At 33.2% G+C, this 15,221-nt stretch overlaps 1 non-coding gene across 1 annotated transcript; it reads left to right on the top strand.

Moving 5' to 3' along the window:
• The first annotated feature begins 2,573 nt into the window (after positions 1-2,573).
• On the top strand, positions 2,574-2,777 carry LOC126016850 (small nucleolar RNA U3). Its single transcript, XR_007498539.1, has one exon. It is a non-coding gene; the product is annotated as a small nucleolar RNA U3 (small nucleolar RNA).
• The last annotated feature ends 12,444 nt before the right edge of the window (positions 2,778-15,221 follow it).

The raw sequence follows: 15,221 nt of genomic DNA, 5'->3' as shown, positions 1-15,221 counted from the left end.
GCTCAGTTTTACTTATGAATGTGTTCTGGGGTAATCTTTTTTTTTTTTTTTTTGGTTTTTTTTTGGGGGGGGCCACACCCGGTAATGCTCAGGGGTTACTCCTGGCTATGTGCTCAGAAGTTGCTCCTGGCTTGGGGGACCATATGGGACACCGGGGGATCGAACCGCAGTCCATCCAAGGCTAGCGCAGGCAAGGCAGGCACCTTACCTTTAGCGCCACCGCCCGGCCCATTCTGGGGTAATCTTACATGTTGGGAATCAAATCTGGTTTTGTGCATTATAAGGGAACTACATTATTTGAAGAGCTTCTATGACTGACAGGAGTAAGGATTAGTAATAACAATAAATCTTTGACTCATTACAATAATTAATTTTATGGAAGAAAGAAGCTAAGGCTCAGGTTTCTAATGAGGCTATTAGAAAGGACTTTTTAAAAATAAATTAATATTTAAAGATTTATTTTACTCTGATTCTAGAGTTCTTCCATCACCTTTTGAGGTATTATGTAAAAGGCTATTTTTAGTTACTCTAAGATTAAAATTTTGTTTTGTTTTGTTTTGTTTTTGGGCCACACCCGTTTGATGCTCAGGGGTTACTCTTGGCTATGTGCTCAGAAATCACCCCTGGCTTGGGGGGACCATATGGGACACCAGGGGATCGAACCGCTGCCTGTTCCTTGGCTAGCGCTTGTAAGGCAGACACCTTACCTCTAGCGCCACCTTCCCGGCCCCAAGATTAAATTTTTTAATTTATGTTTCAAATGTCAATACTTGTCTTTAGATATTCCTGTTTTTTGTTTAAGTACTTTGCTTTGATTTTTAGAGTCCCACACCCAGAAGCACTTTGTGCTCAGGAACCGGTGGGACTTGAGGATTAACTGCTCCTGTGTTTGGGGGACCACCAGCTTGTTCTTTGTTAAATTATTTTTATTTAAAAAACCGTGATTACAAATATGATTGTAGTTGTATGATTACAGTCATGTAAAGAACAATCCCCTTCACCAGTGCAAGATTCCCACCACCAATTTGCCTGATCTCCCTCCTTCCCACCCCACCCACACCTGTACTTGCGACAGGCTTTCTACTTCCCACATTCATTCACATTGGTTTTTTGTTTTGCTTTGTTTTTGGGGGGTCACACCCAGCAGTGTTCAGGGGTTACTCCTGGCTCCATGCTCAGAAATCACTCCTGGCAGGCACGGGGGACCATATGGGATGCCGGAATTTGAACCAATGACCTTCCGCATGAAAGGCAAATGCCTTACCTCTATGCTATCTCATCGGCCCCATATTCACATTGTTATGATAGTTCTCAGTGTAGTTATTTCTCTATCTGCACTCATCATTCTATGTGTTGAGCTTCATGTCATGAGCTGCACCTACCACAAAATCCTGGCAAACAGAATCCAATGCCTCATCAAGAAGATCATTCATTATGATCAAGTAGGTTTCATCCCAGGAATGGAAGGATGGTTTAACATCCATAAATCTATCAACGTAATACACAACAGTAACAACATGAAAAATAAAAATCACATGGTCATATCACTAGATGCAGAAAAAGCATTTGATAAGATCCAACACCCATTCTTGATGAAAACTCTCAGCAAGATGGCAAGGAAAGGAACCTTTCATTTCATAAGGCCAGCTACCACAAGTCAATGGCAAATATTATCCTCAATGGAGAAAAACTAAAAGCCTTCCCTCTAAATTCTGGTACAGCTTGTTCTTGACTTTGTGCTCAGGGATCACTCCTGACTGCTCAGTGGACCATATGTGATGAAGGGAAGCGAACATAGGTCAAGTATGTACAAGATAAGTAAGATACCCATTGTATTATATCTCTGCTATCTGATATGACAGTGTGTATATGTGAGTGTTTCTATGTGTTTTAAATAATAACTACTGAAAATTGAGCAAAGGGTGTATTTTTAAAGCAAAAAACATCTATTATAATATCAGTTGACAGTCCAAAAATAGGTATATTTAACTTTCCAATTTGATTTAATTCAGCAATCATTAAGCACTTATTTTGTAAAAGCTAGCCCTTTGAGTTAAGAGAGCTGGAAAACTGAACAACTTTTAGTGTCTAATTTCAATTAGTCAGCTTTAAATTTATTTAAAGTGAAGCTGTCTCTCAAACTGTAGCAGGCATCAAAATATCTGTGAGGATTATTTAAGCAGATAGCTTGACTCTATCCTTAGAGTTTATGATTTAGTAGGTGTAGCGTGGGAGTATTGACAATTTGAATTTTTACAAGGTCTCAAGTTACACGGATGTTGCTGATCTTAGAATAAAACTTTTTAAAATTACAACTTTAAGACTATGATAGTTACTTATTTATATCTGATTCTCAGGGGGAAATTGTAGAGGCAGAAACTTAATGTTTTTCCAGAAAAGAAAAAAATTTCAATCATTCAGAAAGAAAAAAGAAAAACACCTGAAGATATAAATAAAAAAGCATATCAGATTCATGTGTAGAATGTGTGGTTGTGTAATAAATGAATAATTTAATTTGTGAAAATATACTTACAAAGACCTTCAGTATTGAATTGCTAAAAGTGAATTATGCCAAAACTATACTTTCAGGGATTATTTTGATAGTTACTTACTAGAAAGTTTCTCTGAACTTGTAGGGTACCAGAAACCATGAGTATGAGACACAATATCCTCCAGAGCATAAGTTAATTTTAAGCACACTGCTTTGGCAATTGCTTTTTGCTATTGATAATTGCTCAGACCTTCTTCATGAGGGTGAGAGGGGAAAAAATAAAAATAAAATTTATTTATGTATAGATAAAAATGATATAACCAGATAGTGTTTTTATCAGAATACATAAAAGTAAAAAAATTATCAGATTCTGACATGATTTTATAATGATTCTTTTATTAATTTTCTTATTGTTGGGCATCACCTCAGGGCTTTACTTAGAATAAGCCTTTTACTCTAGCACTAAACTGTATTATTAGTCCTTGTTAATGAAATTATATTCATTTCTACCTGTGAAAAATTTTGTAATTGGTAAGAAAACACTTCTAATTTCTTATTAACTAATTAATTAATTTAGCTATCTTTTTTATTAACTTCCCAAGCAGTTCTAAGGGGATATTCAATATCATACCTTTCTGGTTTGTCATACTAGGTAGCATCAAGGAGAATGCTGGTGGCATTTGAGAACCAATAAAGGACAATGTGTATGGGGCAAATTTGCATGTGCATGCGATGCCGAGATTCAAATTAGGATCACTGTTTATTCAAGGCATGTACTCCTGACTGCCAAACTATCTTCTAACATCTTCTAAACATATGATGTTAGACATGAATGTAGTCTATGTTTCATCCATTTTACTGCTAGATATAATGTGAAATGCAAAACACAAACACATGTCAAGTAAAAGACAAGACTATTCGAAGAAAATTTTTCTTTTATTTTAAAACATAAATATAATTCATCAATAAATGAATAAGAAAATGACCTGTTATGAATGATTCAAACCATTTTGTTAAGTAACATAAATCTGATAAAGTTGACTATATAATGTGCAGTTTTATTTTTTATGTACTAGAAGTAAAGCTAGCCTCAAGTGTTTAAAATTCTATCATTTTCCCCCTAGGCTTAGGAGCCAGTATAAGTGAAGAGCCATCTATATAAAAAATTTCTATTTCAGATTAGATGTATAAACATTTAATAATACTGAAATGAAATATGTAAATGATATTGAATGACTACAGATGCTATTTATATAAGAATGTTAAAGTGATATGTTTGCTATGCTTGCATAAATCAATGTAAGATAATCTTATTGAAGTACAAAAGAATAAGAAAAAGTACTATCTATAGATGTATTGGTTTTTAGTGCTATTTAATAAATCTCCATGGCTGTCACTGTTAAAAACAACACAAATTTATTATTCCACATCCTTTTGTAGTTCAGAAGACTTAGGTGAGTTAGTCCCTTTAGGACTTGTGTCAAGGCTCAAGTCAAGTCATTAGCCCAGATAGCATTTTCATTTGAAGGCAGACAGTTGAAAAACCCACAACTGAGCTTTTTCATCACCTTCTTGACAGAATTTATTTTCTTGTGGCTGAAAGATCTGGGAAACTGCTTTGCTTCTAAAGCAGAAATTGAGAGAGAAAAAGAGAAAGATCAGACAGAAGCAAGGGAGAGTGAGAACAAGACTAAGTGAAGAAATTGAAAAAGATCCTAGTCCAGAGTATATTTGGGAGAAGAAAAGGGAGGCAGCAGATGACAAAGGCCTTAAATTAGCATTTTTCCATAAACTTGCATATGTGAGTACACACATGAATTCCTCTGTGAAATATTTCACAGGTTAGCAACAAGTTATCTATCTCTCAACACTCAGGAATATTTATTTAAGCATATAACCACCAGGCTACAGGTATAGTTGTTATCACTTGAATCCTGTTTCCCACATTAGAGAACAATGTTTCTAAAATCTTTTGAGTTCTTGCATTTTTCTTGTCATCTCCTAGAAATGTAATCCTATATCTAGTTTGATTTGTCATTAATTAAAACTACAAATATTAAATATTTAAACAACAAATATAAAGTAATAAAACTGGTCACAATTTTTAGTAAATTTTTATTTATATAAAATTTTGGTTTTATATAAATTTTAGTAAATTATAAACAAAAGTGAAACTTGATGTCATTCTTCCTTTGGGGAGTAACTTTTTTATATCTTTATTTAAGCACCATAATTACAAACATGTTTGTAGTTGGGCCTCAGTCATAGAAAGAATTCCCCCCCCCTTCACTAGTGCAAATTCCCACCACCAATGCCCTCCTTTTCCCAATCAACTTAAGTTGATTATTAGCCTAATAAAGGCAAGGAAAAGAATAAATTTACCAATTTTTATCAGTTTTGAAAATGGGATATTAAAATACTTTAAAAATATATAACAAATGCCCTGAACTAACATACTGTAAAACAAGAGCATTTATGGCTAACTTTTTTTGGAATAAAATTACACATGGGATATTAGAAAAAATTGTTAAAGAAAAAGTTTGCTTTTATTAAAAAGGATGGCTTTATTAAAGACCATCTCAATAGGGCAGATAAATTAAGTTTAGCACTTATTCAAAAAGTAAGAGTTGGACCTGGGAGATATTATAGGTTTTAGTTTTGTCAAAGAGGAATTTGAATACAGGCACTATTATGGTCTCTCCTATGCACTGCCTAGTAATGCCTGAGCACAATTAGGCATAGACTCCATATCACCCAACCCTTCTTCATAATTAAGAAAGGCAGAAAAAATTGAGAATATTGAGAATATTTACACCAGGCCTAGAGTAATGACTAATAATAATAATAACCTGGCAGACATTAGAGGAGAGTTTGATTGATGTGCTTAGGCCTTCTATTTGCTAACTGACACTTAGCTAAGGTTGGTCCCTATGTTCACATCAACACTAGTGATTAAAGACACTGTCTCTTTCAATCACTACATTGGATAGATTTGTCCACCAGATCCTTCAGAAAAATGTAAAGTTTATAAAAATAAAAAAAATAAGAAGCAAATGTTTATTCCACAGGTTAGAAAAAATAAAGTACAAATATTAATACTACTCTAAGATCTTTTTTTTATCATGAGTAAAATAAACAAGTGTGGGGTGTTAAAAATGCTGTCAACAGTAAAATGTTTCTCGACATTATAGGACTGGAAATCAATTTAAAATTAAACTCATGAGGCTCTTGGACACAGATATTTGTGTCAAGTACACAATATTACATAACATTACTAACACCAGTAGAAATGATCCCTGGTCAATGACAGGAGTCAGCCTTGAGCATATATGGGAAGGGAAGGAAGGGGAAGGGAGGGGAGGGATGGAAAGGAAGGGAAGGAGAGGGAAGGGGAGGGTAAGAGAAGAGAAACTTGAAGGGAAGGCAAGGAAGGGGAAGTGAAATGGGGAAGGAAAGTAAGGTAAGGGAAGACAAAGCAAGAGAAGGGAGGGAAGAAAGGGAAAGGAAGGGCAAAAGGGAAAGGGTAGGGAAGGGAAAGGAATGGCAAAAGGGAAGGGAAGGAAAGAGAAGGGCAAAAGGGAAAATGAAGGGAAGGGCAGTAGGAAAGGAAATGTATGAAGGTCAGGTAAGTCATATCAAAGTAGGTCAAGTCAAGGGGGTGTCTTTATAAATGTAATTAAATTGAGAGAATTTTAAGAATCTTTTTCTTAAACTTATTTGTTTTTCAATACAAGTCTTATATGACTTGTACTGGATTGCAATACTTCAGTCCTTCAATGTAAATTTGAAATTAGTAGTATTTTTCTTTAAGAAAATTCTGTGAAAGAATTTGGAGCTGCTATACTAAACAACCATCTATTGCCACAATAAGAACCCTGTGTTTTTACTTGCCACTTTCAATGGTCTAAGCCATTCATTTATTTTCTAAAAGGAAAACAAATTATATATGCTCTCCTATTTGAAAGACTTATTCTAACATATATGCATCCTGTGAAAATGTTTCCACTAGATTGTCAAGGCTTTTGCTGAATTGGCTGAATTTTGTATATTGCAGTAAAGCTAACTATTCTTTTGCTTACACTGTTGTAAATTTTGCTTATTGTTATGTATAATACATGAAAATGCACAATGCATCTTTTGAGGAAGATTATGAACTAAATCAAAACTATTTCCTACATAAATAATAAAATAGAAAAGACAATCTACAATAAAGGTAGAAAAGTGTATATATATGAATAAAATTTTGAGTGCTACTTCTGAAAACTTATCATTGGAGGCAAGTAGGCATACAGTTTGGTTATTGTTATAATTCATTGGAGATATTTCTCAGTTGCTATATTCAACTTAGTATTGAATGAGTTTAATTTCTGATCATGTGGTAATCATGTTTCACACTTTTATTATATGACTGGAAAAGGTAATTTTTTCAACAATGCAAAAGAAAAGATATTTGTGAGAAAGTTTCACATTAATATATATATTAATATAATAAGTCAATATCAACAAACAAAATCAGGTTGGAGGAAGTTATTTAAAGATTTCTCTCACTGTATACCTAGTGATATTATTGATATAAAATTGGTCATTTTTTAAATCTAACAAAATTTAATTGCCACAAATCCAATATTATTAAATTTAATGAGTTGAACAATAATATGCATGAATTTACACATAAATATGCACCAATAGAAGCATTATTTCTCAGCATAATAACATCATTCACTGTGAAAACTAGATCATAGACATTTAAGAAACAATTCATAAATTTTTGTTGTATTTGATAAATAATGTATTTGTAAATATTTAGGAGACATAATTAAAATATTGGAAATACACCTAATGTAAATTTTGGTCATGATTTTAAATTGTGCATTTTAAATGCACATAGACCATTTGTTTTTGAGAAAATAATAAATATAATAGCCAAATTAAAATCATATAAAAGAAAGGAAGTCATCAAGTTAATATCAAGTTAATATTTTGTCATATTGTACAGTACTCAGATTAAAGAGGCTATATATGTTGGTGTATATATAAATATAGGTGTTTTATATGTGAATACATTTGTATATCTTATGCTTTTATACAAATGTATAAATTTTTTTTTGTTTGTGCATTTTGGACCACACCTGGTGACTCTTAGGGGTTAGTCCTGGCTATGCTATCAGAAATAACTACTGGTTTGAGGGAACATATGGGATGCCAGGGGATCAAACCACGGTCCGTCCTAGGTTAGGGCTTGCAAGGCAAATAAATGCCCTACTGCTTACACCACCACTCGGACTCTACAACCTATAAATTTTCAATAAATATATGTGGTTTTATTATAGTATCATTTGTTATTTAATTGCCTCTATGCCTTACTACTTATTTTATTGTCCTTAAATAATAACTACATTCACAATAAAAATAGATTTAATAGTCTTACTACATACTGTTAATTTCTAATATATTAAGACTCATACTTTCCTTGGCTATGAGGCAAAGTCTAGTGACATCATGGCAGACATTATCTCCTTTCAATGCATCCTGGAGAAAATATTCCCATATCATGGCTACTGAACTCATACTATATAGATAATTTTGATTCTTTTGTGCTTCCTGAATTGAAAGTGGTTCCAAGTTATATTTATATTTTTCTTTCTTACCATTTCAATCTTTAAGTAGTGAATAAGAAAACTAGTTTATGGCTAGTGTGTGGTTAAAAAGGTAGAGGATGGAAGAATAGATGGATAAATAACAAAAAAGAGTATAAATAGGAGAGAAATAAAAGATAGAGAGGGACAAGTACATGTCTGTACTTTTAAGTACAGTGTACTAGTTGGATCTTTAGTAGTTACTAAGTAGTAACTAACCCCAAAGTGGGCTTCAGCATTTGAGAGTTAGTTCATGATCCTGATATTTGTTTAAAAATATTTGCTAGAACTAGAAAACATAAAAAAAACAAAACAGCTAGGGCTTGAGCTTGAGTGGCATCTGCCTTGCCTGTGCTAGCCTAGGATGGACCTGGTTCGATCCCTCGGAGTCCCACATTCCCCAAGCCAGGAGCAATTTCTGAGCAAATAGCCAGAAGTAGCCCCTGAACATCACTGGGTGTGGCCCAAAAACCAAAAAAAAAAAAAATCAATAAAAAACCCACAGCAGCTATAAATAACTGCTTACATTTAAATGTAGATATATCAGAATATACTACAATGACTTTTTCCATTTACAAACAACTAAGTCAGCAATAAGTAGATTCAACATAATATTAAGTAGAATGAAGGGACAAGAAAGAAATGAAACAATGATATTTTCCATATTACAAGTTCTTTAAGACACAAGCTTAGGAGAACTTATTGGAATTGAAAATTACTCTGGTGAAGTCAGGCTGCAACAATAAAAGCCAAGGGTTAGATGGCTTAAGAAACATTCAGAACTTAAAATGTTTGAGGTTATTATACTATTTTCTTTTTTATTTTAGAGATTAATGTTTATCAGAAGGTAAGTCGATGAGAAACTGCACAAAAGGGGAGAAAATTGGTATCAGACTTAGTGTTTACTTTTTGTTTTTAAGTTATATACTGGCGTGTTATGTTTAGAAATGTTTACTATATAATAGTTTTATCTCCATATACAATTTATTATTTCTTTTTTATGATATGATGAAAGAACAGCTTGTAGATTATTTTTGCATATTTATTAAAATTAGTTGTAAGCTTTTAAAAATGTAAGCTTTTCATATAAGTTTAAAGTGACAATTATCCTGCAATTTTTGTGTATATAGAATTACACAAATATCAATTAGACAATAATGGTAATACTCCAATGCAAGAAACCCCAGTGCTTCTAGGTATGGCCAAAAACAAAATAACATACAAATAGTTAATGAATTATCTTCATATATCCTGAAAAGTATTGGATTTTCCTCCTTTTTTTTGGAGAAAATCATAGTTGTTCAAATCTAACTAAAAATTTCAAGAACTATGAAGTCAAGAAAGTTTCTATTTATGTTGAGAAATACTCATTTTTGCTATTAATTCATTAATTTATTAGATGGGCACACCTAGTGATGATCAGTTACTAATTCTGCACTAAGGAATTACTCCTGTCTCACTTGTGGAACCATATGGGATGCTGGAAGTACAGGTTGTTTGCATGCAAGCAAGCATCCTACCCAGTGTCCCTGTTTGTGAAAATTTATTATGATCTTCATAAATTACTCTGTAATTTTCTACTGAAGCATTATAGGATATTTTTCATTTTGATATAACACTACCGTTGCCACTCTTTAACAATAGACAGGAATTTTAACTGATTGATGGCATTATACTGACATCTCTTCTATTAAGGTCAAGGTCATATCAAAATAGTGTTTCACCATTATGACAAGATTTGACTTAATAAGCATCTAAATTATCTAAGTTCAAATACATTCTCATAGTTTTAGAAGTTCAAAATATAACATTTAGTACATTAAGTAAATATAATTAGTCAGGACCTAGTAGTAAATATATGACCAACTCTTCCAACATAACATAATTATTTTACTACTTCTTTTACTCTTAATTTTAAAAATTCAAAATATTGGTAAACTTGGGACCAAAGTGATAGATAGTACAATGGATTGGTCATTTTCTTTGCATGTGGCCAATATATATGTATTTGGTCCCTGGCAACCCTAATGGTATATCAAGTAAACCAGAGTTGATTCCTGAGCACAAAGCCAAAACTATATCCTGAGAACAAATAAGTAGCACTTGTAGAATAAAAGTAAAAATAGAATCCATGTGTTTTGTGAGGTTGCCCCAATCACTGTGTTTCTAACCCCTCAGGTGAATAAGTCTGACGAAGCAGGGTAGTGGTGAAGAAATAATACACAGTCTTCAGAAAAGATAATTATTGGAGTCAGTTCACTTTATTTTTTATGGCCTTTCTCTTCCATGTCCAGCCTCTGCCATGTGCTGCTTGTCATGCACTTATTCTCTCCTACCCACGTGCTGACTATGCTCCATGTGTTTTCTCTCTTTAGCACAAAGCCAAACTCTTTATTATCCAGAACCCTACCCACCAACGTGGGGGAAGGTCCTGTAATCATGGTGAGCTTTTCCATACCAAAAGAAAACCTCAGGGAAACAGGAAATTGGGGGAAGGGTTACAGTCCCTGTCAGAGACCAAATCCTAATATGGAATTCTGCAGGACATACCAGTCTTGTGTGGCCACAGTACATAACCTAAGCATTGGCTAGCCCCAGAGCCCAAAGAAATATCACAGTTTCCTATCAGGCATACATTTCAGAAAGCTTGTAACATCCTTGAATCTTCACTAACCCTGAGGTGTTCCTGTGCTCCTTATGTAAAGACGGCATGTAAAGATTACCTCTGTAATGCTGGCTGTTTCATTCTGCTCTCTCTCCACCCTCTGTAAAATCGTGCTTAAAAAGAATCTGTACCAATCAATAAACCGGAGCCTTGACAAGCCTCCTTTTGCTTGGCCCCCTTCTTTCTCACCATTCTCTTTTCAGGGTGAGATCCCTCTATACCCACGAAATAACCTGTGCTGCAGGCCAGGAAAAGTCCCCAAATCAAAATTCAATTGAAATGAATTGCAGTAAATATAATCTGTGTAGCCTTTCTCTCTGCAAATAGCTAATCATTTCCTTGGAATTAATTTTGTAAAAATCTACAAGACTGTTTTTAACATCTAAGTAACATGTTACAAACATAGTTGAATTTATAATATAGTTTTCTTGATTTTAACAGATTTTTATTTTTCAGAATTTAAACATTGTGTGTGTGTTTTGTGTGTGTGTGTGTGTGTGTGTGTGTGTGTGTGTGTTTTGGGGGACTTTCCTGGAAGAACTCTTGTTTCAACTATTGTTTCAACCCATGAATCTTTTATTATTTATTTATTTATTTATTTTGGTTTTTTTTTGGGGGGTGTTACATCCAATGGAATTCAGGAGTTACTCCTGGGTCTCCACTCAAAAGTCACTCCTGGAAGGCTCTGGGTGGGGGGACCATATGAGATGCCGGATTCGAATGTGGGTCCATTTCGATTTGGCTGCATGCAAGGCAAACACCTTAACTCTGCTATAGCTCCGGCCCCGAATCTCTAATTTTAAAGTTCTTTGATATATATTTATTTCAAATAAATCATGGGGTATTTTTATTTATACATAAAATGATATCAAATATTTTAATTACAATGTATGGCACATTTTTGTTTTTTGTTATTGTTTGTTTTTGTTTGTTTGTTTTTGTTTTTTGGTGCTTGGTTTTTGGGTCACACCCTGTGATGCTCAGGGGTTACTCCTGGCTATGTGCTCAGAAATTGCCCCTGATTTGGGGGACCATATGGGACACGGGAAGATGGAACAGCAGTGTGCCCAAGGCAGATGCCTCAAGCCTGCACCAATGGTCCGGTCCCTTGGATGGTACATTTATTTAATTTCTTTACTGTTTGTTTGTTTGTTTGTTTGTTTTGTCTGTTAGATATTTTTTTTCTACACCTAGTGGTGCTTAGAGGTTATTCCTGGATCAGAGCTCAGGAATCACTACTGGTGAAGCACAGGGGACCATATGAGTGCCATATGCATGACAGAAACTGAGTCTGCCATATGCCAGGACCTGACCTACTGTTCTATCTCTCTAGCTCTTCTGAAGCATTTTAAGTAAATTACCCAGACTGTGAAAAGATTGAATAAAGGTAAGAATAATGTTAGGCATGCCTAAAGGTAGCTTAGTCAACAACCAACAGATGCTAAATAAAAAAAAAATGCATATCAAGTGCACAGACCACCTATTTCACATATGTCCTGTATAAGATCCACAGTAGCCAACTTTGTCAACCATCTGTCTACAAACCCTGGCTAATTGTTAAAAATGTAATATTTAATTGTGATTATAGGGACAAAAATTAATGCAGAGCTTTGAGGTTCCTCTAAGCTTAATATTATTTTATTTGAATAAGTGAAATGCACTACTGTGAAGAGAATATATAAACATTCATGGTAAAAATGATCTTGAAAACTAACAAAATCATATTGCAGATGGTTTTCTTTATAGAATATAAATATTTAAATATCATAGAATCACCAAGAGAAATATATGCCTTTGCTATTTTTCTATTAAATTGAGCCAGAAGCATTTCTAAACTTTTTTAGGTTTCATTTTTTTAATGCTTTAAAAGTGTCCAAATTAGATGAGAATATTTTCTTTTTTTGTAAAAACCTATACTCCTGTGAACATTACTATTATTTCTCTCATTAATTTTAAGCAAATATAAGTATATGCTCACTAACTACTCCAAAATGGGAATGTATTTTGCAGTTATTCTTTTCATTTATCGTATTTTAATATTCCTATAGTTAGAGAGGGTTGGTTAGTCTCCCATATTGTGCTCCACAGGACTAATGGTCAACCCATACACTAGTAGAACACATTTAGTGTGCTTGACAATTCAGCAGTTCTGGCTCATGAATGAGGAGTTCTTTAAGGCCAGATATGTTGAGGACTACCAAGGATATACTTGGCGGGGCTTAAGATCCAAATGGTACAAGGGATTAAACTCAGGGTCCAGTGTATAATAGAAATGTATTCCAGCCCCAGTGGAACCCCAGGAGCCTAAAATGTTCTTCTAAAATTGAAATAATTAGTAGATATTATGGTTTTTATTTTTTAATTATAAAACATTAAATATTTTGAATTATTTTCAGCCAATAGCGTTGTTGGATTTCATCTAAGTACTCAAGAGACAGGCTACCTTTAGCAGGTTAAAAAAATGGAAAATTCAAAACTTAAGGATTCTTATTCAAATTGGGGAGAAATGATGCATGTTATTTCATAATATGTATACAAAAATAAAACTTTCTATGACATATATTCTAGTTTAGATTGTTATTATTGCATTAATTTAATAATAGAGTGGGCAGGTTATTTAACACACAGCTAGCTCATATTTGAATCCTGGCATCCAAAAGGTTCTGAACCCTGAGGACAGATCCAGTAGTAAGATTCTGTGAACAGATGAATCTAGCCCCAAAAACGAGACCAAAATAAATAGCATTATTTAAATATCTTTTTGGAGATAATAAGTTATTCAATTTATATTGCCAAATAAACAGGTAAAATTTTGGTTAAATCAGGCAATATATGGTATTCATAAAAATTAATAGGTAAATGCTCTTTGATTTTGCTGAATAATCTAGAAGGTTGTGTTGCAATTTAAACTTCTATATCAAAGGATTCATTTCATGCTGAACAGCAATAATTAGTGATCTAAAGACAAAAATACTTCTTTCATGACTCTCGGTTTCATTAGCACTTTGTGAAATCTGAGCTATCATCAAAATCCTACTTCTGATAAATTAACATCATAGTGTTATATTTCATATCATTATAATATAAATGGTAAACCTAAAAATACAAAGTTTTGTATTGTAAAAATATTATAGTTTCTTAAACAGAAAATAAAGTTTACAGTACGCTTGCTATTCTGCTGTTTGCAACATTTCGTATAAAATAAAAACTTAAGTAAATATCAATGCATACTTATACACATATACATATGCTCATTTAGCGTCTGTCAGAGATATAAGAAATCTATAAAACTATTGAAAAATAAGAGCTTTACAACTTCAAAACACTCTTAAACTATATCAAAAAGAACAAAGTTAAAATTTGAAAAATCTATGAAGAAGCTGATTTACCTATTTCATCATCAAATATTATAAAAGACAAAACTAAAAAATAAGATCAAAACAATTTTGTATAGAAATATGTTTCTTAGCAATACAGAAACAGTGGAGTCAGATATTATCCAATATTTGAATTAGTAGGTCTAAGACATTTATTGAGAATAGATATCTGAATAACATATTTATTTTTTTAATCATAATAAATATGGTGTTTAATGTTAATTTATCAGGGATAAAATATCTTCACTTTATTGTATTTGTTTTATGATGAACTAAATTCTAACTTTAGAATTTTTTATTCACTAAATCACAGAGACCAAAGACTCTTTATGAAACTTACTATTCACTATAACTGATAGTGTGCTGAGCACTATTTATGTATTCTAAACAATTACTTTCCCAGTAATGTGCCATAAGAGTGTCCAGATAGTCTGTGCTAGTGTTACAATCTGAGGCAGTAATAGGTAATATAGAGACAAATATGTTAACTTGATCTCTGTGTGCAGTCAAGTTGATCAAGTTACATTTTTCAAATTCTTTTTTTTTTTTTTTTTTTTTTGGTTTTTGGGCCACACCCGGTAACGCTCAGGGGTTACTCCTGGCTATGCGCTCAGAAGTTGCTCCTGGCTTGGGGGACCATATGGGACACCGGGGGATCGAACCGCGGTCCGTCCAAGGCTAGCGCAGGCAAGGCAGGCACCTTACCTTTAGCGCCACCGCCCGGCCCCCACATTTTTCAAATTCTGTATTTAGTAATTGCTAGTATTATTCATATTTTAAAAAATTTAAATTGATTAATTTTAGTAATTCTGTTTAAAAAAATTAAATAAACTTTTATTGATCATAGGTCTTGAAAATCTTCTGGGTTTTGATTTTTTTAACTTTAAATTTTCAGAGATGCCGATACTTTTTTATCTCCATTTTCCTTCTTAGAAAGTTAATTATGTTCCTCCTTAGAAAAAAAGTCTATTCTTTATTTAAAAAGCTCAATCATTATAAATCTGCCAAGTTTTTTTTTGTTTGTTTGTTTTTTTGGTCACACCCAACAGCTC

The sequence above is a fragment of the Suncus etruscus genome, chromosome 8 (genome assembly GCF_024139225.1).
Source record: "Suncus etruscus isolate mSunEtr1 chromosome 8, mSunEtr1.pri.cur, whole genome shotgun sequence".
Classification (NCBI taxonomy): domain Eukaryota; kingdom Metazoa; phylum Chordata; class Mammalia; order Eulipotyphla; family Soricidae; genus Suncus; species Suncus etruscus.
This window is presented reverse-complemented; position numbering and strand designations above follow the sequence as displayed.